The 19865-nt window shown below is 47.9% G+C and overlaps 1 protein-coding gene across 5 annotated transcripts in view; it reads right to left on the reverse strand.

Moving 5' to 3' along the window:
- Window positions 1-19575, reverse strand: part of PLXNA1 (plexin A1) — a 284683-nt gene extending 265108 nt beyond the window's left edge. For 3 of the 5 annotated variants that reach the window (XM_005288414.5, XM_005288413.5, XM_042849840.2), the window contains exon 1: window positions 8316-8582. The gene's annotated coding sequence lies outside the window, so the exon portion shown is untranslated. Of the gene's footprint in view, window positions 1-7286; window positions 7433-8315; window positions 8583-19298 lie in introns of those variants that run through there. The other 2 variants (XM_042849837.2, XM_008168018.4) reach the window with 2 other exon arrangements.
- Window positions 19576-19865: the final 290 nt, after the last annotated feature.

Here is a 19865-nt window from a genome sequence, read left to right on the forward strand (position 1 = left end):
AAGGGACCCAGCCAACCCACTAACTAGACATTTTTCTAATCAATTAACATTTTTTTTTAAATTAAAGTGCCCTTTAATCAGCATAGCTTGAAAATTATTTATTTGTACAAATATTGTAAGGGTTTTCCTGTTCTCCTGTCAATATTTATAAAAGGTCTTTACAGCAAGGGAGAAACTAACTGATTATATAGAGGACAAGTAAAATGGACTATACACACAGTGCTAAGAAATGCACAAAGTAAACACTTTGTTCTGTGACTGTCACCTTAGGTGTTACCTGTAACTATAGCAGGATTGGCATTGTCAGGTGGATATATGGTTTTCAAATTGACATTGTCTTTTTAACCATTAGGCAACCCTTCCCCTCATCCTGTCAGAATGATCCATCAGTGCCAGTGCCCTGCCTCTAACAATGGCCAAAACCCAAATGCTTCAGAGGTGGGCAGCAAAGAACCCTTAAAGCACCTGATTAGTTGTACTATGGCAAATACCAAGTGCAGAAATTTCCTTCCTAACCAGAGTCAACCACTGGCATTTGTCAATGTGACTGTGGTTTCCGACTCATTGGGGACTCGATTCTGCAAGAAATTTGGGGATTTTGGCCCAATCCAGCAAGGCACTTAAGCACATGCTTAACTGAAAACTCAAGCAGCCCCACTGTAGTCAATGGGACTACTTAAGTGTTTCAAGTTAAGCACGTGCTTAAGGTCTTTGCTGGATCAGGACCAGAGCATTCAACACTTCACAAGACGGAGGCCAGTAATGAAGGGCCAAGTGCAGGGCATCTGACAGATACAGAAATCAGCTCCGATTCTAAAGGTTTAGCTTATTTTCTGTAAAGGGTATGAAAACAAGCCTCTCTCCTAAACTCCTGCATTGTGGACAGCAGCTCTGCTTTGGTGAACTCTAAAGAAAACATGAATCACTCAACACTTATCAGTTCAAAACACCCGTGCAATTAACAAGATTTTTTTTTCCTACAGTATAATTATATACATTTTAATGCAATTACCACCTCTGTATTTTGTACATTAAACAGTAGGCAACCAAAGGAAGAGAGATACTTTATTTTTCTTGGCTGAGCGTTCCTGAAAATAATAGTATATTGCAAAACTGCCTTGCCTAGAGGGGTTTGTCTTTACCAGAAAAGAAGGGAAGAGAATAGAAAAGGAAGATGGGGGGGAAGAAAAAAGATGCAAGTACAATATATGGTCTTCCCCTGCTAGTCTACAATTTGTAAGGTGCCATGCACAGGCAGCTGGACCCTGGAAATCAACCCTCTGCCAGGCATCCCATCCATCTCCAACAGCCAAAGAAAAGGAAAACCAAATAAATAAAACAAATGGCCATCCGTCAGTCCCCAAAGCTGGGGTCATTAGGCAGATTAAAGTTTCCAAGCTCTGGCCAGCGGCATGGTTAGCAAAGTGCAGTTAAAGTGCCCAAATTGGATTACTACTTCTCTTCGGTTTCCGTGCCAAGTTGGCCAGCAGATCGAGGGATACATGAGATAGCAAGAGGGGAGGGAGGTGGAAAGCCCACAGGCTGCTCTGCAAGCCGACGGCCGTTGAGCAGCCTTAGCCAGGCTACTGCAGTACAGAGTCAAACTACAGGGGGGTGAGGCAAGGCTGATGGTGTTGGCTGCATTTGGGCAACTCTATTAGAGACACCAATGGGGGATCGCAGAGGGATTCCTAACACACACTTGGGTAGCAGGACAATGTAGGAGCACTGTCCACAGGGTCAGGAAAGGGAGGCCAGTTGTTGCGAGCTGTCTGTGTCACCTGTGCCATCACAGCTCATCACCCTTTCCACTTACTCCATCCAGAGCTCTCAGACTACTTTCCACCAGTAAGGCAACATCATCATCCCTGGCTACACAGATGGGGAAATTGAGTCACGCAGGGGCAAAGTAACTTGCCCAAGGCCACACTGCAGGTCAGAAGCAGAACTCAGGTCTCTCATATCCCAGCGCCATGCCCCAACTACTAGACCGCAGCTTCCCCAGGAAGCCAGAGAGATTACAAAACTAATCTAGTGTTTAATCAATAAACAAAATACTCTGCATTCAATTAAACCACCACCACAATTCAGAAAGGATTCTATCAACGCTGAAAACAACAAACCAAACACATGTGGAGCCTTGGACAAGGGTTAAACCCCCTTTGTTACAGTGTTCTGGTAACTGTAAAACCATCATCCGTCACAAGCCCAGGATTATATTATATACTTTGCATTTAGATAGCACCTTACATCCAAGGATAAATAAGGAAAAAAGAAAACCCAGTTCAGTTTAAGTTTGACAGTCCAGACACAGGGTTTGTATTTTAAGTTGATTTAAATTGGCTTAAGCATTTTGTCACATAGGGAACAAGGAGCTTTGGCAGGTGTTTTTCATGCTCGTCCTAAATAAAGAACATTGGTTTTTAACAGTGAGGCTTTGTTAGCCAGTGGGGCTACATTTAATCTCCCAGTCAGAGAGATTTGCCTGCAGTGGAAAGGGTTGGAAGCAGCGGTGGTGCGAAAGCAAGGGAGAAGTTGGGATAGATCACAACCGCAGCATCTAACAGTAAAGGCTGCTCCAACAGGAAACACATGGCCATAGCCGAGCTGCTGGTTTGAATGGTTACACTTTAAAAAACAAAAACAAAAAGTGATTGCCACCTCCACCGGTGTTCCCCTCCAGAGCGAAACTAGCCTTGCTCCTGCTACCAGGTCAGAAGACTTCTTTGGCATGAAAGACATTAGACACAGTTAAGCCACATTGTGTTTGCTAAGGCGGCCCTGTATCCAGTCAGTGCTGTTGGCTCTGCAGAAGGCCATCAGGATTTATTTCTTAGTTAGCACTTCACCACCACGGTGCACATGACATTTGCTCAAACAAGACTCCCAGACGTATCTGGATGAACAAGCTGTCTGTGTTTACACGTGCTGTACCCGGTGCACGCCGCGTACTGGCACCAGAACGCAGGCTGTGTGTGTCAGAGACAGAGGCAGGACATACCAGCATCCCCCCGTAGATCAGATCTATAAAGGGGAGTTGTTTAGCATGCAGCAGCCCCCGGAATGTGCCACACGCTGCACAGACACAGGGTACAATACATCAAAGCCCCTGCTTTCAATGGTGGGCACCGGTGCTCAGCTTGAGACACATGGGGCCTGATTTTCAGAGAAGACGGGCACTCACAACTCTCACTGGCCTTAGGTGGAGCAGCAGGTGCTCAGCATCTCTGAGAAATCAGGCCCCAGGTGTCTCAGGTTGGGCATCCAACCAAAAATGGATGCATCCAAAATAATCAGTGTCCACTTTTGAACTAAACTCCCCGTCTCTCAGCCTCACACACACACCAACCCCAAGCTTCAGTTCCACTGCCCTTCCTCCATTCCCACCACACAAATGAGCAGGTCACTCCTGGGAAATTAATAGGGTACATGCTCAGAAGATTTAGTTGGCTAGACTCTTACAGACATTGCAAAAAAAGCGGGTCTTGAGAAGGGATTGAGGAGAAGGTGATGGGTTACCGTGAACAGCAACCCAAGATCTCTGTGCACTTCAACTATTTTGTTCTTTATGGTTTTGGTCACATGGAGCCTGATGCAGTTCAACATCTGTGTTTGCCAGGACCCCGGTGCAAGGCCCCAGGGCAAAAAGTCCAGCAGGGGGAGGAGTGGTGGGGGTGCCAACCTGCCATAATCTGCACCTGCTGGGCTTCAGGGGTCCAGGAAAACCAGGGAAGTAGAGAGCCCTGGGGAGGTCAGGGGCATTTAAGGCCAGCTGGGGGATGAGCTGCCAGAGGAACCAAAACTATAAACTAAAACTGGCCCCACATCCAGTGAGATCCCCAGGGAGGGAGCAGCCACATTTCCCTTGGCTCGTCCCAGGTGCGGAGAGTTCTAATGCCAGCACCCGTGGCTCTGGGCCTTGCAAAAGTAAGAAGTCAGTCAAACAGCAACAAAGACCGGAAGCCAGCCTGGGCCTATAGAGTAAACACAAACAAGAGTCCGTCATTAGCTTTGAACTGAGGGCAGAAAACCGGGCTCAAATGGAGAGTCACTCCACTGAAATACACAGTGGATTTACACCCCACATGCCTGTGCACAATCTGGACCAAAGGGTTTATTGCTGGTCTCCCTCTCGGTTTCAGAGAGGAATGGCTGGCTGGCTGTGTCTTCTTCTATCCGAATGGGGGAGAGGATGAGAGGCATGCAGCCACAGTGCACAGGCAAGGCATAAGCTTTTACTGCCCCCTCAGATTTCAGCCGTGTAAGTCTCCCACTAAATAACAGCAGCCATAAACACTGATGCGTGTCCCTCAATCCCATCACAGCTTTAGTTAGGAGGGGCTGGTTTATCCATTTCAGTGCTCGCTCTGCCTTTAACAGGAAAAGTGCTTCTAGATAGAAGCAAGAAAAATTTCACATCCAGAATCACAATCCAAGTGTCCATGGAGGTTGATTCCTAGGCTCTACCCCAAATTTTACACCTCAGGAAAGGGGGCTAAGCAGGAAAAACTTTAGGGTTTCTTCCATTCCCATCCCTCATCATGTCTGTTTACGAATGAGCTCTTTCAGGTATTGATATCTTACTGCACTAACAAAAATAATCTTTAGAATGTGATCTACAGAACAGAAAGCCCAGAGATCAAACTGTGAAAGACAAAACCATCCCCCTGGCTCGTGTTTCTTTACAAATCCATTGGAGAGGGACTACACATTATTCCTCTCCACTGGGATCTTAATCCAAAGAGACAGATCTGTTTAACTTCTCTGCATAACAGATGATACTGGGTGCATTCAAGTAACACATAGATCTGGAATGGGGTGCACTGGATTCCCAGCTCCTCATCCTCGTGGTGTATCTGTATGCTATACAATCACCTATTTTGGACCCAAACTTCCTTTCCACCCACGTAACCTTGATACTGTCTCGCTTCTCTTAACACTGTAATTTACTCATATCAGAAGAGCTGAACTATGCAAATACTCAGAGGCAAAACCTTCTCTCTTTGTAACCACTTAAGAAATTATCTCCACATCATCTAGGAAATTTCTACCCTGCAGATTTTCCTTGGCTTCCTTACTCGGCACATTCGGTCACTGGTATCTTGAGAGAGATACACCAAGTCACTCATTTTACCCACTGAGTATATACAAAAGACCTTGAGATTGTTCAGGAAGCAATTAAACGCTGTTCAGAGGAAAATGGTGTTTTCAAATGGATAACCTTTGATGTAGTCAACAGCCTTTTCTTGTCCCTTTTATGTGCCCCCTTGCAGAAGAGATGAATAATTTTCATTCCTGCAAAAGGCCAACAACACGCTCTTATATAGAATACTCCCTGTAAACTGATTTTATCTTAAGCAAGACAAAAAGTGCCTCCTAAATGCAGCTCATCTTCACAACTTTTCTCCCCTCGGAGGTCCTGACATAAGAGGATGATCATGAATTTTTATTAGCATGTTTGCTCTTGTTTTTCTCTCCCTGAAGCATGAGGGACAAGGGAGTTAACAAGTAAGGCTAATGCCTGTCTTTTCCCTCCCAACCCATCTCATCTTTAACCAGTGACCTTCATGTCAAGTTCTGCTTACATACTGGCTCTCCTCACCCCACCTCCCTCAGCACAAACACACATGCTTTGCTAGGAAGAGAAGGAAGAATCTGACTGCTGTGAGGGGTGGGAAGGGAGGGAGGGCAAAAAACACCTAGAAAAATAGGGATTTAAGTATTCCACAGAGCATGCCACTGAATATTTGCAGAACCCTCCCCACAAGCACACTGGAGCTGTGTGCCTGTGTCCAGTCCTCAGCACAGTGCTATCTGTAAATGGTCAAGGAAAATAAACGGAGAGACAAATAGCTCTTTTCACCACCTTCCATGTTAATATTAGAGCGCTTCACACACACAGTGGTACATGTATAGACGTATATAAATCCACCCTGTGCAACTAGATATGGCTATAATCACAGATATACATTGTGTGGAAGAGCACAGCAGCCTCTCACAAACTACAGTATAATAAATGCTTCACCCATATATGGCGCTTTACCTTTTTCAACACACTGCAAACCTGAATTAATCCTCACAACACCCCTGTGTGAGCCGGTCATCCTCCTTCTTTTAAAGATGGGGAAACTGAGGCACAGAGAGGTGAGGAGGCTATAATGCTCTGCACATTTCTCTGCATATTGACTCACCCCTACTGCCCATTCCAGTGGATGCAAGGAATAAGCCAAGGAGAGGTCTCTAGATTGAGCTGTTTGGTCAGTTTCACTAGCACAGCTGGGTTAATGCAGGCGGTGGAGGAAATTTACAAGCACAAAAAATAGCTGCTTCATCTTGGAAAGAGGAAATCCAGCATGGGAATGAAAATCCTCTCCATAGGGCAATAGCGACTGAGACCCACGCACTCCGGGATGCACCTAGGGAGCCTTGTGTACCCGCACAGCCCACACAATCTCCTGTCTGGCTATACCCACTACTCCCTGGGAAGATCTGGCGAGTCACCCAAGCAGGGAAGGGATGCCTCTCTGTCCTCACTCTGACCAGCTAAGGCACGGAAGGCATCTCCTCCAGGAGCCCAAAGCAGGAGCAACACCAACCAGCCCCCATGCACGCTGGGCTTCCCCTAATAAAAAGATGAACCGTACACTCCAGGCAAAGTTCCTCAACCCCAGACACCCAGAGAAAGAAGAGCCCCAGGGGCTCAGATGAGCAATAAATCAGGGCTTGGGGGACGCCAGCTCTTCCCCCCCTCACCTCCAGACACCCACAATTGGACAAGCACAATACTACCAAGAGTTAGACCTTATATACCTCTTAATAAATTATATACTGGGAAAAAGAACGACCCCCATCCACCACCCAACATCCCCCATCCGCCACCACCCACCAAAAATATCTGTGGTGAACAATCAGAGTAAACTTTTTCCTTTAAGCCCAGGCACGAGGGAGGGGAGATGCTGATGGAAATAAATACAATCTAAAGCGCTATCTTCACTGCCGGATCCATTCCAAGGATGACTCGGAGTTAGTCACTATTGCAATGCAAAGCTATTTCCCAGCTTTGCAGTCTCCAAATCCGGGCAGGATTGCTTTCCACCTCCAGCCCAGACCCAGCTCTTCTCTATAACAAGTCCCCAGAAAGCAGGGGCTGGGGAGGAGAAGATGCAGTCAGTGCAGCTTTCGCAGCCTTCACTAAACGCCCCATCTCCCCACAATAGCCAGATCGCTTCCCTCCGTAGGACTTACACAGGGAGGAGAAAGCGTCTTTTAAAAATAAAATACAATACCAGGCAAATGTAAATGCAGAGAGATCTGGCATGGCTTTCGCTCCTGGCTCACTCCCTGCCATGCACACATACAATCCATCCTGCCTGCTCCAGGATCTGCATTCCCCCTTGTCCTAGCTCTTCCGTACCTTCCACATTGCCACTGCATGTTGTGACGGGGGGGGGGGTCTCTCCCTCGCAGCCCTCCTCATACAGGGAACCAGCAGTAGCACGTTTTACCCAGAAAGAGCATTTTAAGCGTTAAGATATTTCTCCCCCACCCCATCTATTCTAAATTAAGCTGTTACAACCACATGCTGATCAATTTCAGTCTTTTCCATGTCATCCCCCCATTACACACACCCTTTCGTCAATTTCAAAGGCAGCAGATTTCCTTGTCCTCCACACTTTTAATAGCAAACCCCCTTCACGTTCATTTTAAACTCTTTCCGCTCCAACCCTGCCACATTTCAGGGGAAGCCATTCAGACTCATTTTGAAGCAGATTTCCTCTGTGCAATCCCCCTCGGATCCTTTTCGGCTAGGCGATTACCCTCTTCTCCCCACACCCCCAAACGTTTTCTTGTCTCTCTAGTTTACATTCTTCCAGCACCGGCAGAACACAACGCGCGCGCACACACACACACACACACACAATCACAGCAGCGATCCCACCCAGCAAAAGAATCCAGCAAACTCCTCTTCCCCTGTGCATGCGAAAAGAAAGAAGGATCTCCCCGCAGGGGGAAGGAAAACTGCAAATCCTACCCCAGCACAGCGCAGGCTCCCCGCGAGCTGAGAAACGCAGAACATTTCCCTGTCTGTGTGTGTGTGTGTGTGTCTCTCTCAGATGGGGCACAACTGTTCCAGAGCCAGGCTGGGAAACAAGGAGAAAGGCAGTTTGCAATCCCCTCACCCTCCTGTACAACCACCTTTCCCCTGCCTCTCGCTGCACAATCACCGCCTCTTTTGTTTTTAGAAGGGGGAAGAGAAAAAACATGCATCCGATTCCTGGGAACTGAAGGAGTAAAGTTGGATTCTGGTTACTTACAGCCTGGACCGGAGCTTGCTTCAGATGTGCCAGCCATAATTACATTCCACACCAACCAACTAGCCCTCCCCCCTCCCTGCAAGCCGGGGCTCCGCGCCTCGCTCGCTCCTCCGCTGCCGCCGCTGCCTCTGACCAGCATGAATGGAATTGGAATGGAATGCAGCGCAGGGTTCCAATGGAACTCCAGCCTCGATTTGACTTCCCAGGGAGAGCGACTGAGGCGCACGTTCAAAGAGGCAGCTGCTGGCTGCTCCCCCAGCAATCCCCTCTAGAGGGCGCCCTGGCCTGCGCAGACTGGCGCACCGAGAGAGGAGGAGGAGCCGAGGAGCCGAAAGGGGCGGGCACCCAGTTAAAAGGGCAATGGCCGAGAGGCTGCCGTAAAAGCGGCAATGCTTTTGTAAGTGCCAGGAGGCTCCACAAGGGCTGGAAGAACCTGCAGGTCCCTTGTTCTCAGCTCCCCAGCAGGGCAGGCGAGGGGCTGGGAATAAACTAGCAGTGTGCTGGCAGCCAAGCCCAATACTGCTGTGCAAGTTTACAGCACCTTCCAGCCAGGGATGGCAACAACTCTCGAATGACTGAATTCTGCTGCCCATTGTAGCACCATCACCATGGTTTTAAATACTTGGACATTGAGGCACACACCGAGAGGCCAAGGTCACAGGGTGACTAAGGGCAGAGCTGAAAATAGAACCCAGGAGTCCTTTTTCCTAGAGCCCTGCTCCAGCTACTGGATCACATACCCTCCCAGAAACAGAACCCAGGAAACTTGACCCTGTGTCCACCACTAGACGGCACTTCCTCTCAGAGCCAGGAACAAGGCTCAGGAGACAACTCCTTGGTCCAGTCACTAGACTACACTGCCTCCTTGAGCTGTGAACAGTTCGAACACATGTACTTACACAGATAAACATATAATGCCTGAGTTTCACTGCTATGGATACCAATCACTTTATTTAGCAAGTAATGACCCAGCATCAACAGTCTGGTTGTTTAATTTGTGCTCCCCAGGCCTGGGTAAAGGAAAATAAACAACTGCATCACAATAATATTTTGCATTTTGATACTACTTTTCAAAGGAAGGGCTCAAAACACCTTACAAGTTATTAACCACCTCTGGGAATCCAGAGCATCATCCGTACTTTACAGTTAGGGTAATGGCCAGAACCAAGAAATTAAGTGGCTTGCCCAAGGTCATGTTAATTTTGCCAAGTTTGTTCTGACTTGCCATGCATTAGCATCAAGTAAATAGCAAAACCAGGACTAGAACCCCAAGAATCCTGACTCTGTGCCCCATGCTCTAATCATTTAACGCTCCCTCCCTTTACTGTTTTTCATCCTGAAGGATCCCCAGATGTTGCATAACCCACACACATACAGTATAACAGCTGAGCAGCACGGCAGCAGAAGGCAGGCAAAATGTTGATCAAGGATCCCAAGACAAACCCCCGTACGCACAGCAGAGAGGCTCTGGATTTTAAGGCCTCATCGGAAGAATCACACTTCAGCATTCTCCCCAGTACCATGGCAAGAGCACTGATGTCCCGGCTGTGCAAGGTTGCATTGGCACAGGGGGCACTGTCTAGATACTGACATGGTTGTTAAAGAAAAACAGCCATTCAAAATGCAGGTAGAAAACGAGGGAATATTTTCCAAATTAAAGAGACCAAACATTGTTAGGGGGAAAACAATATCCCCGGCCTCCTAGGAAAGCACTGCAAACTCTAGACAAGGGGGAGGAGCATTCACCTTTAGGGGGCCATTCAGAGCCAGGCTTGTGGTATCCCAGGCCCAGATCAACCCTTCTCAGGCACAGATCAGGCTATTAACAGACAGGGCTTTAGGGATAGAAAATTCTGCAAGGATCTCCCCCTGCACTTCCCCTAGGGTCATGTTATCAGAGGGTGGGACAATGGTAGGAGGGAGGGATAATGTGGGTCCCCTCCAGCCCTCTCCCTCCGGCCTCCATCCTCACTCCACAGAGGGGGCACCATGGGGACAACACCCCAGAGGGTCTGACTCCACCACCACCCTGTAGATACTATGTGCAGACACGGTGGCCCATCTGAAGGTGGCTCAGTGGCATACAATATGAAATGAGTTTGGGGTCCTAGGACCTATTCTGGCCCCTTTCACAGGTGCAGAGACCCCTGACCCAGTGGACCTGGCACATGTCCAGCTTGCCACAAAGCACACAGAAGATCCCGGGGAGACCACAGCTGCAGTGTCTTGGCCATGCTCCCCAGGAGACGGCACAGGGGCTAAGAGTGCAATAGGAGCTCTGGAGCAGCTGCCACTTTGTGGCCTGTGAACTCCTTTCCCGGCCCTAGTGGGGCGGCCCCCAATGCATAGCAGAGCCACATGGGTTGAGTGCTGGTTCCAAAAGCTAGCCCTTAGTCCAGTTCCCAGTGGACAGATGGGCACACATCTCAATTGACAGTAGTGGGCAATATCTGCCAAGAGGCCCATGCAGACTGGATTCCTGTTCTGGGGTGAGTGACATCGGCAGGGGGCCACGCAGGAAGCTGGCCCCTCCTCTGCCCATGCTGTGTCCATTCTGCAGCGAGACAGAGGACTTCGTGCTCCAGAGTTGTCAGTTCAGTATCTTTCACTGGCACTAAATTCACTTCACTTAAAAACAAAATTATAAAGAGGACAAATAATAAAAGCCATAAACAAGACTAAGTGACGGTTTGAGTTGATTATTTGTCTTTTAAAAACGCACTCCGTGCCAGCCACTTTTATCGCTTCAATTTTTTCCCTTTACTCTCTGCTCCTTGTGACACTCTCTTATCATCCGAGAAAGCAACATTGCTTCCACACTGAGCTGTGTCCTCCCGTGGCAAAGGGGCCCCTGCTCTTTCCAAACACCTCTCACCTCAGAACCAACTCACTAGACCAAACACATGTCTTGCAGGTTATTTATCCACACAGAATAAAATGTAAGGAATCTGCAGGAAGCTCATAACTGGGCAAGACTCATAGTCATTGTGAGCTGTATATACGGGTTATATTTATGGAATAATGTATTTATACTGAAAGCATGCTTTATGGACTTGGAGTAGAAATTAGTCACCAGAGGTCCTGTGTCTCGGGAATTACCCATTCAAGCAAGAGGGAGTTGTCACACACACACACCCCCACTGGGCTGGGGACATAAGGCAAGGTTCTATTGTCTACCCTTGCCACACTCCACTGAATGGAAAACCATCAGAGACAATTACAAATAACTGAAACACTTGGTGGTGAAAAGGAACATTATAGCAGGCAGGAGTTGGCCCTGGCTATGAATCAGAGTGTAGGAGAAGGCACTCTGTATCCATTCACTGAGGAAACCCCTTAGGGAGCAAGGGGCTTTCATGAACATATGGATCCTGGTTCTTGTGCAATCCGTCAGCTCTGCAACAGACTGAACTTGGTGGAGATCCTACCTTAGTATATAGGAAAGCTAACTGTTGGGGCTTGTCTACACCACGCAGCTTTTAGCAACAAGGCTGTGTCGACACAGCCTTGTCGCTAAAAGTCAGCGTGTGTAAACACTCTTTGTTGGTACTTTGTCAGCACTTTTGCCAACAAAATACTTCCAGCCCTGCCAACAAAGCTGCGTTCACACTGTCACTTGCATCGGCAAAACTTTTGTCTTTCGCGGGGGGGCTTTTTTAAGTACCTGTGAAAGACAAAAGTTTTGTCGACAACTTCGCAGTGTAGACAAGCAATAAGTGTGGACCCAGGTTCGTGTTTAATAATTCTGTTTTGAGTTGTAACCAGCTGTTTCCACCACTTCCTCTCATATCTAGTTAAATCTTTAGTTTCTCTTAATAAGCCTTCTTTTGCTTTATTATGAGTGCTGTGTGGTTTATGGTAAAATGGTAAACGGAGCTACATTGCACTGTTGGGTGCAGAGGATCTGGAATTTCTGTGAGTAGTCAGTGTCAGGGGCTGGATATCACAGGGGAACAATTCAAAGGAGACTTGGGGACAGGGGTGCACCGACTGTTAACCTGCAAGATGAAGTCAGGGCCAGAGGAGCCCAGAGGAGAGTGCCTGAGTGGCTGAAAGGCTGGTGGTGCCAGGGAGCTGGTGGTGCCACCCAGCTACCACAGGAAAGAATCCCTGTCACTGGAGGAAGGGGAGAACAAGATGACTCACAGTCTTAGGTACCCTGAGAATCATCATCCCTCCCATCTGCCAACTCCTGATTCCCCCTTCCCCCTGTACTTCCCCCCACCCCCCAGTGAAATCACTGCACCTGTTTGTTCCTTTCTTTCTCTGCACACCAGGATTGCCTGGGACATCAGCTCCCCCGCACCACCCAACCAGCAGAGGGCCTCCTGCACATTTTTGTAAGTCCCATAAAAATGGCAACTGTGTTCTTTTTCCTATGACATTTCTCAATTGGATTGTGATCCTTTTTAACAACAATTAGATATTTCAAGTCAGAAGTGCACTTCAAAAGACAGTGCAAGGATTTTGTGATCAGAAATGTTTCAGACATAAGCCTGAGGATGTCTCTTTAACTGGGTTGGGCTGGAGCCTCAGGCAAGTTTGCCTTAACAGAACTTAAGTTTGGTGATGCACAGGATGTAATGTGCTAGGGGAAAGGCGCAAATGACTACAACACAGGCAGGGTCATGGAGAATCAGGCCCAGGGGACCAAGAAGGGATGCAGTGTGTTCCTCCCTGCTCCTGGAGCTGCTGCGGGCCAGTTCAGGGGGGCACCATCCACACAGATCCAATAGTAGGATTGGGCCTTCAACTATCCACAGGTCAGCACTAACAATGCACATCTGTATTTCTGTCTACAGCTGAGCATGTCAGGGTGCCTGCACCAAGAGATAATCCGACGTGTACCAATGAACGCAAATACTCTTCTTCGTAATGAGGCTTTGCACCCACAGCATGTTTTCACTTGAGGATTTCAAAGCGCTTTATCAGGGGATCAGGGCAGTAAAGTATGGATACTCCATTTTACAGCTGGGGAACCTGAGGCACAGAAAGGGGAAGTGTCATGCCATCTAGGGAATTGGGAATGAGACTCCCAGATCAGCATTCAGATCACTGGACCACAGATGGCCCCTACTTCATGCCTCTTGGGATATGGATTGTAGGGACTTCCCCAACCTACAGGCCTTTACATTAACAATACGACTGAAACAGGACTAAATTCCCAATCCTGATCTTTAGCTATCCTAGAATTACCAATTTAACAACTGCTACTAATGGGTCCAGTTAGCCTACGTGAAGGCTTCCTAGGAGAGCACCCCATGCTGTTCTGGATTCATGCTCCCTCTGGCTGAGTTAGGAGTGGTTTGATGGGATCAGGAAGGAGCTACATGCAGGAAAAGTAGGTTGGCCCCACGCAGGGGGAATAAGAGAGGAAAATGTGGGGTTCTGGAAGCCAGAGCTGAACTTACAACTGGTAGGGCCCCAAGTAGCCAGAATGGAGAGGAAACCAGGGTCTTGAACTGCTTTCCCTTCCGGCAGGCCAAGATCTAGCAGAAAATAGATCATTGAATCAACTGTGCAGGTCCCCAGGGGTCCCTTACGGTGCCAAAGGCTGGTCCTGCTCAAAAGCTACCCAACAGCAACACAGAATTGCCAGCAACTCCACTTGGCATGTCCATTCCAATCTAAACAGGGTTGGTTGCGTTTTCAATCCCGTCAACCCAAAAAGACAGAATACAATATCTGCCCTATTGTGGCAGCTTTGTGGAGCCTTGACTGGATGCATTCCCTTTCAAGTGCCGGTTTCTCCTCCTGTATTTGTCACATTCCCTATCTGTGTATAGAGCACAGTGCGGAGGCTTAAAAGCTTTTGAGACAGAGAGGAAAAGAATGAACAAACTAGCTCTGACTAAAGCAAAATGATTGGAGTTTGGGTTCCTCTCCCCTGGATTGAAATGAACAGCTTTCCTTCTTCCTCCCCCCCCCCCCCCCCCCGAGGCTAAATTTAGTGAATTCTTTTCACAATAAAATCTTGTCAGGAATTCACATCCAAAGAGGCTGCTACTTTCGGCTCTCGAGGGAGTTACTGAGACAGCGAAACCTCTTAACCATGTGAGGAAGAAGAAAGAAAATATTCAAGAGATCCCCCACCGCCCCTTTAAGAACCTTCTCTTTCTCTGACTTCATCTCAGGATCCTTACAGAAGCACCTTGGCCTCCTCTTCTCTGGCTACTTCATTGTCCTGCAGGCACAAGGTAATGGGTTGAATTATCCCTAGCCCTGGTAAGTGCTTCACACACTAGGCAGGATCACATGGTCCTTGGGCAATACTCCCATGGACAGCAGTAGCGATGCCACTTGTGTAAGGACTGCAGGATCAGGGTCATTATCCCCTGGTCTAATGGTTCATGGGGAGGAGGTTGAGGTGACGGATGTCCTCATTTCTGCTCAAACTAAGGGGATCTGGATTGTCAGAAAGGGGGTGAGAGAAATTAAGGTCAGTGGCTGAGCTGGGAAAAGAGCCCAGGAGTCCTGTCTCCCAGTCTCATGCTCCAGCCACTAGGAAACATATCAGCAGAATTCTATGGGGCGGGTATAGACGCTGAAGAATAAAACAAGTAACGTGAATGTCCAGGCCGCAGAGCAGGAAGTGGGCAGCCTGGGAGCCGGCAGGGGAATTCTGATGGGTTTGGGTTGGAGCAGAAGCAATCTTTCACCCAGAGTCCCCACAACCACAACCGCAGCATCAGGACAGCAGGAGCCATTGCGGCTGTTGTGACATACATACAGCGCACCATGGAGGGTGCAGCTTCTATAAATGCAGATCCACCAGCCAGGCCCACACAGTTGTCCCAAGTCCCAAAGCAGAAAGAGCTCACAGCTCCGTGCCGCAGGAGATCCAGGCTTTTGCATAGGCTGCCCACTTCCACGCGTACCCTCCCTGCACAGTGGGATCCCATGGTATTCAGCAGCCCGCAGTTAGGCCAGAACACTTGGCCCAGTTGGTTTCTAGCCTGCCCATCTCTTCTGTCACTGTTCTAGGATCTTAGGCTGTTCTTTCATTTCATTTTATGTTTGCAATGTTTTCCCATCACCTTTAATTGAGAAGACACCTAAGATGCATACTATCAATCATGCTCCAGTCCCCCGCCTGTCCCAGGGCAACTGGCATGAAAGGAACATTGAAGGTACTTGACATTACAGAGCTCTTGTTGGCTCTGGAGGGAAGATTGGAAGTAGATGGCTCGGCTCTCGACTGGACCAAAAACCACAGAGGTTAGGGGCTTCCTCTCTCTCATTCTCATTATGCTGCGAATGAGTAGCCGATGCCTGCACGACTCACTGAAAACTTTGACCCAAATTCCATTTAAAGGCATCTGTTTTCAGTATTTCTGGGCCATCTTCCTCTATTAGATGGATGACTCAGGGATCATTGTTCCTTAAGGTGACTTGGAAATATTTTGTTAAAAAGAAACTAGCTCAGGAGAGTGGTTGTGGCCGAGGGAGGCATTCCCTTTCAGCTCATTGGTTTGAATCCAGCCCAGGCTAAGAATGAGTGGCCAAAAATGATTATCTAAACTAGGGCTCTTTGGTGTGAAAAGGGTTTGGTGGCCTCAGGTCAGGTCTAGCGGCCACATACCACAGTCTAAAACCAACAGACACTTTTTTGATATGAGGTCTCCGGTAGCAGAAGAGGAGCCTGAACTGCCCTGGAGTTTGGGGTACATCCCGATCCAAACGCTGCAGCTTAGTTCCAGCTGATGTGGAGACCGTATGTCCTTTTCTGCCATCCTCAGCTGGGCAAGAGGCAGCCGGAGCAGACAAATCCCTTTGGAACGCCAACCCTGCCATTTCCCCCACCTCACACTGATGTCTTTGCTAATAAAGAACCAGGGAATGGAAGCACAAAGCAGACAGGCTGGGCAAGCGGAATGGTGCCCAAACAGAGGGTTTGTCAAAGATTTCCAGTCGGCATCAGCAACTCTTTAAGCTTCTTGACAGTCGGGATAACAAAATATGTCTGTAGAGCTCTGGGGATACAGAGTGAAATTAAAATGGATAATGAATAGAGCCATTTCCCAGGGTATCGCAGCTGCAAATGCTAGCAGGGGCAGAAAGCAAAATGCACTAGACAGGCACCCGGGAAAGGGGCCACGTGTGTTTTGGGGTCCCATCACCATGCAGCCCTGTGTTCCCCTGCCTGATGCATGAGGAAGGTATTTGCCATCTGCTAACAGGGATCTTACACTGTATCCTTGAGGGCTACCCTCTCGATTGCCAAGTATGCGCGATGTATTGTTGGGTACAGGGCTGATAGAATCATCTCTCCCATTTGCTTGTTGTGCTTATAGCCCTGGAATGGGGATTTTTTCTATTAGAGCCCTTGTTGAGCAGTCTGCGTCTGCAGGGGTTTGTGTTCTCTCTCCGCAGGGGTATAAAACAAGAGGATTGCACAGTTCAAGGACCCAGGTCATCTTGAGGCGGGGGAAGAAGGAAGAGGAAAAAAAAGGGAGGTGTCTTTATTTTATGTGTCCTGTAGCACTTGGATCAACCTGTTCTTAGACTTGGAGAATGGGGGAGGCTGTTTCCATATATTTGCCAAATGTCTCTGTCATCCCAAAGCGAGTTTGTATAAAGGGTGAGAGGGCAGATTGGGTTATTTCTTTGCTGTGATTACTCTGGGGTATGCTTGACAGATTCTCCAGATCGTTATTGGAAGGTCTGGGTGTAAGTTTCAATACGTGTGTGTCAAAGCAAGGCAATCAGAGATGAGATGTGGGGGTGAGGACAGAGGGAGGAGGAAGATTGTTTTTATGGGAGGTTTGCATGGCTCTCACTCTCTATCTTCTTTTAAGGCTGCCTTTGTACTCACAAAAGACACCAGATTTCACTGTCTCAGAGGCTGACGTCCTCCATTTCCACAGAACAAATACAACACACTGCGCCACTGTCCCTCGCCAACGTACCTTGACTATGGGCCTACAGACGCCACTCTAGGGGAGAGAGCACCTCTAGATTAGCCAGTAGGGGCTGAGATGGTTCATTCAGTCCTTGGCCTGTTACTCAGCAAGCGTGATGTAGACACCTGCCAGCTCCCTGGAGACCTCCTGCCCATTTCACATAGGCCACTCTGGGGGCTGTTAGGGAGGAATGACTTTCTGTATTGATATTTCTTCATCTAAGGCTATTTTCCAAGTCATCGACCTGCATCTCAGCACCTTACAGGCTCTGGTGGTGCTGGTGAGACTAACACTGAGTCCCTCAGTCATTATCTTTGGGCTTCCAATTCCCCTCACAGACTCTTGCTGGTGCTTCCACACTGCAGCCTGAGTGACTCCTTGGGATCTGTGGGCTCCTTGCTAGGTGACGCTGAGATCACCTGCTAAACCAAATCCAGGCCTCTCACCACAGTGTGAAACCAAATGCAGACAAGCCTGACTTCTACTCGGGGGAAGGTTGAAGGTAAAAGACAGACTCTCTCCCCGACTCCTTCAGCACCACAAAGAATGGAGTGAGAATATCTAACACCATCTGATAATCCTGAAACATGGCAAACAGCCTAAGCTATATCAGCAACAGAACTCACAGCCTTTAACTCCCCAAAGCAAGGGCCTCTGCCTAGTGAGCTACAGCATTTCAGCTTTAATTAAAGATAGATAAATAAATTGTTTGCCCTTTCTGGTTGCAGAGGTGGCATGAGGCAGGACTGTCTGGCTGAGTCTGCAGGCAGCCTGAGACAATAGCTCTACGAGACAGGTAAGGTAAGCCCACTCACTGCAATAGAATGTTGACTGAAAGAAACCTCAGAACAGCTGTTTGAATGTCAACATGCACATCACTGTGGACCATTTTAGCAGGGACTGTCAGTTACTTGGTAAGGTGGACAGCACTTGGAATTGGGAACCGTACTTGTGCAGAGCATTCACTCCTTTTCCACAGCCAAATCAGCTCATTAGAAGAGTGCCATATCTCTGAGAGCCATCTGCCACCTTGGCCAAGCCCCCACCTCCCTTCATACCACAACCACCAGCTTCTTCACAGTGCAACATTCACTGTATTTTTCAGCTCACACTCTCCCCATCTCCTCTCTACAGCCAGGTGGAGTTGTAGACTCTTTGCAGTGCAGATCGGATTTCTTGATGGCATTTGGGACCACAGGTGGGATTTTCTATCCAGACAAGGCTTTCTGCTCCTCCGACAAGTGGCGGCAGCAGCAGAGGTGGTGCTCTGTATGTGAGTATTGCACAGGATGGCTTGCGCTCCCATCGGGTTTAAATTGGAGAGGGTGATTGCTGTGATTTAGACTTTCAGTTCCAGCTAGTTTTATACTAATCTCTTTCCACTGGAATTGAAAAAATATAATATCAGGTTAAAATACATCTCTTTGTGTCCTCTCCGAGGATGATAATCAGGCTTTACACTTACCTAACACCTTTCATCAGAGAAGAGGGTGAAGTAGCATTATTCCTATTTCGCAAACGGGGAAACTGAGGCACGGAGCAATACTGTGACTGGTCACACTGGGTATCAGTGACAGAGTCAGGAATAGAATACAGGTCTCCTGACCGTAAGTTGCCTGTTCTAACCACTGCACAATTTGAATTCTTGTTTCTATTACTTATTTTGTCTGAGGAGAAGTCACCAGGATAGTTATTTCCAGTATCCTCACATCTGCTGACTCAGTTTCCAGTTCCAAGTGTCATTCATCATATCAGAGTATCTGGCTGCTCTTGCTAAAATTCAGTCAGTGGATGGAGCTGCACCAAACCCTTTAACAGGTCAGATCTGTTTCCTCATGGCACACAACATGTGGGGAGACAGAAGAGACACAATAGTTCTGTTGCTTTCTTTGGTGCATACAGGGAAGCCCATTTAAAATTAAAATGAACATGGCAGGAGCTGCTGTAAATAATGCATTTGTGGTGCACTACACAGTTTACAGAGCCTGTATTCACTGTTTAATCTTATTTAAAGAAACCCAGCCCTGCCTGCATCATTAAAAATGCATCCTGGTTTCAACTTCAACATAGATATACTCACCACTGAGAAGCAGTCAGCTCGGATACTGTTTTCGTGTCTTCACAGTCTCAGTTGGTCCTAGTTACTTTCCTACAGGGAGTACCGAGACCTCTGGATCCCATGGAAAATTCATACCTTGGCTCTGTGCATCTTCTATACGGCTCTTTACAGCTGTGCACTCAGCATAGGGGCCTGGGACGGGAATCAGGACTCCCGGGTTCTAGTCCTGGCTCTGCCATCGACTCATTGTAAGGCCTTGGACAACTCAGTTCCTGTCCCTCTGCCTCATTTTCCCTGCCTGTAAAGTGGGGATAATCATAGTTATGGCCAGAACACTACAAAAGAGATATCTATAGATGTGTATATGTAGCTAGTCAGTAGGAAGAGTGCCATCTGCTGGCACATAAGAATACCAAGCACTGTTCAAGGAGTAGGTTCAGTAAAGCAGCTCTGAGCACTACAGACCTACCTTTGTAAACTGCTTGGCCATCTTATGGAAAGTGCTATACAAGCCCAGAGATGCTGCCAGGTGCCAGGAGGCAACAGGACCTGCTTTCAGACCGAACACCAGTTAGTATTACTATTCCT

Source organism: Chrysemys picta, chromosome 7 (assembly GCF_011386835.1).
Source record: "Chrysemys picta bellii isolate R12L10 chromosome 7, ASM1138683v2, whole genome shotgun sequence".
Taxonomy (NCBI): domain Eukaryota; kingdom Metazoa; phylum Chordata; order Testudines; family Emydidae; genus Chrysemys; species Chrysemys picta.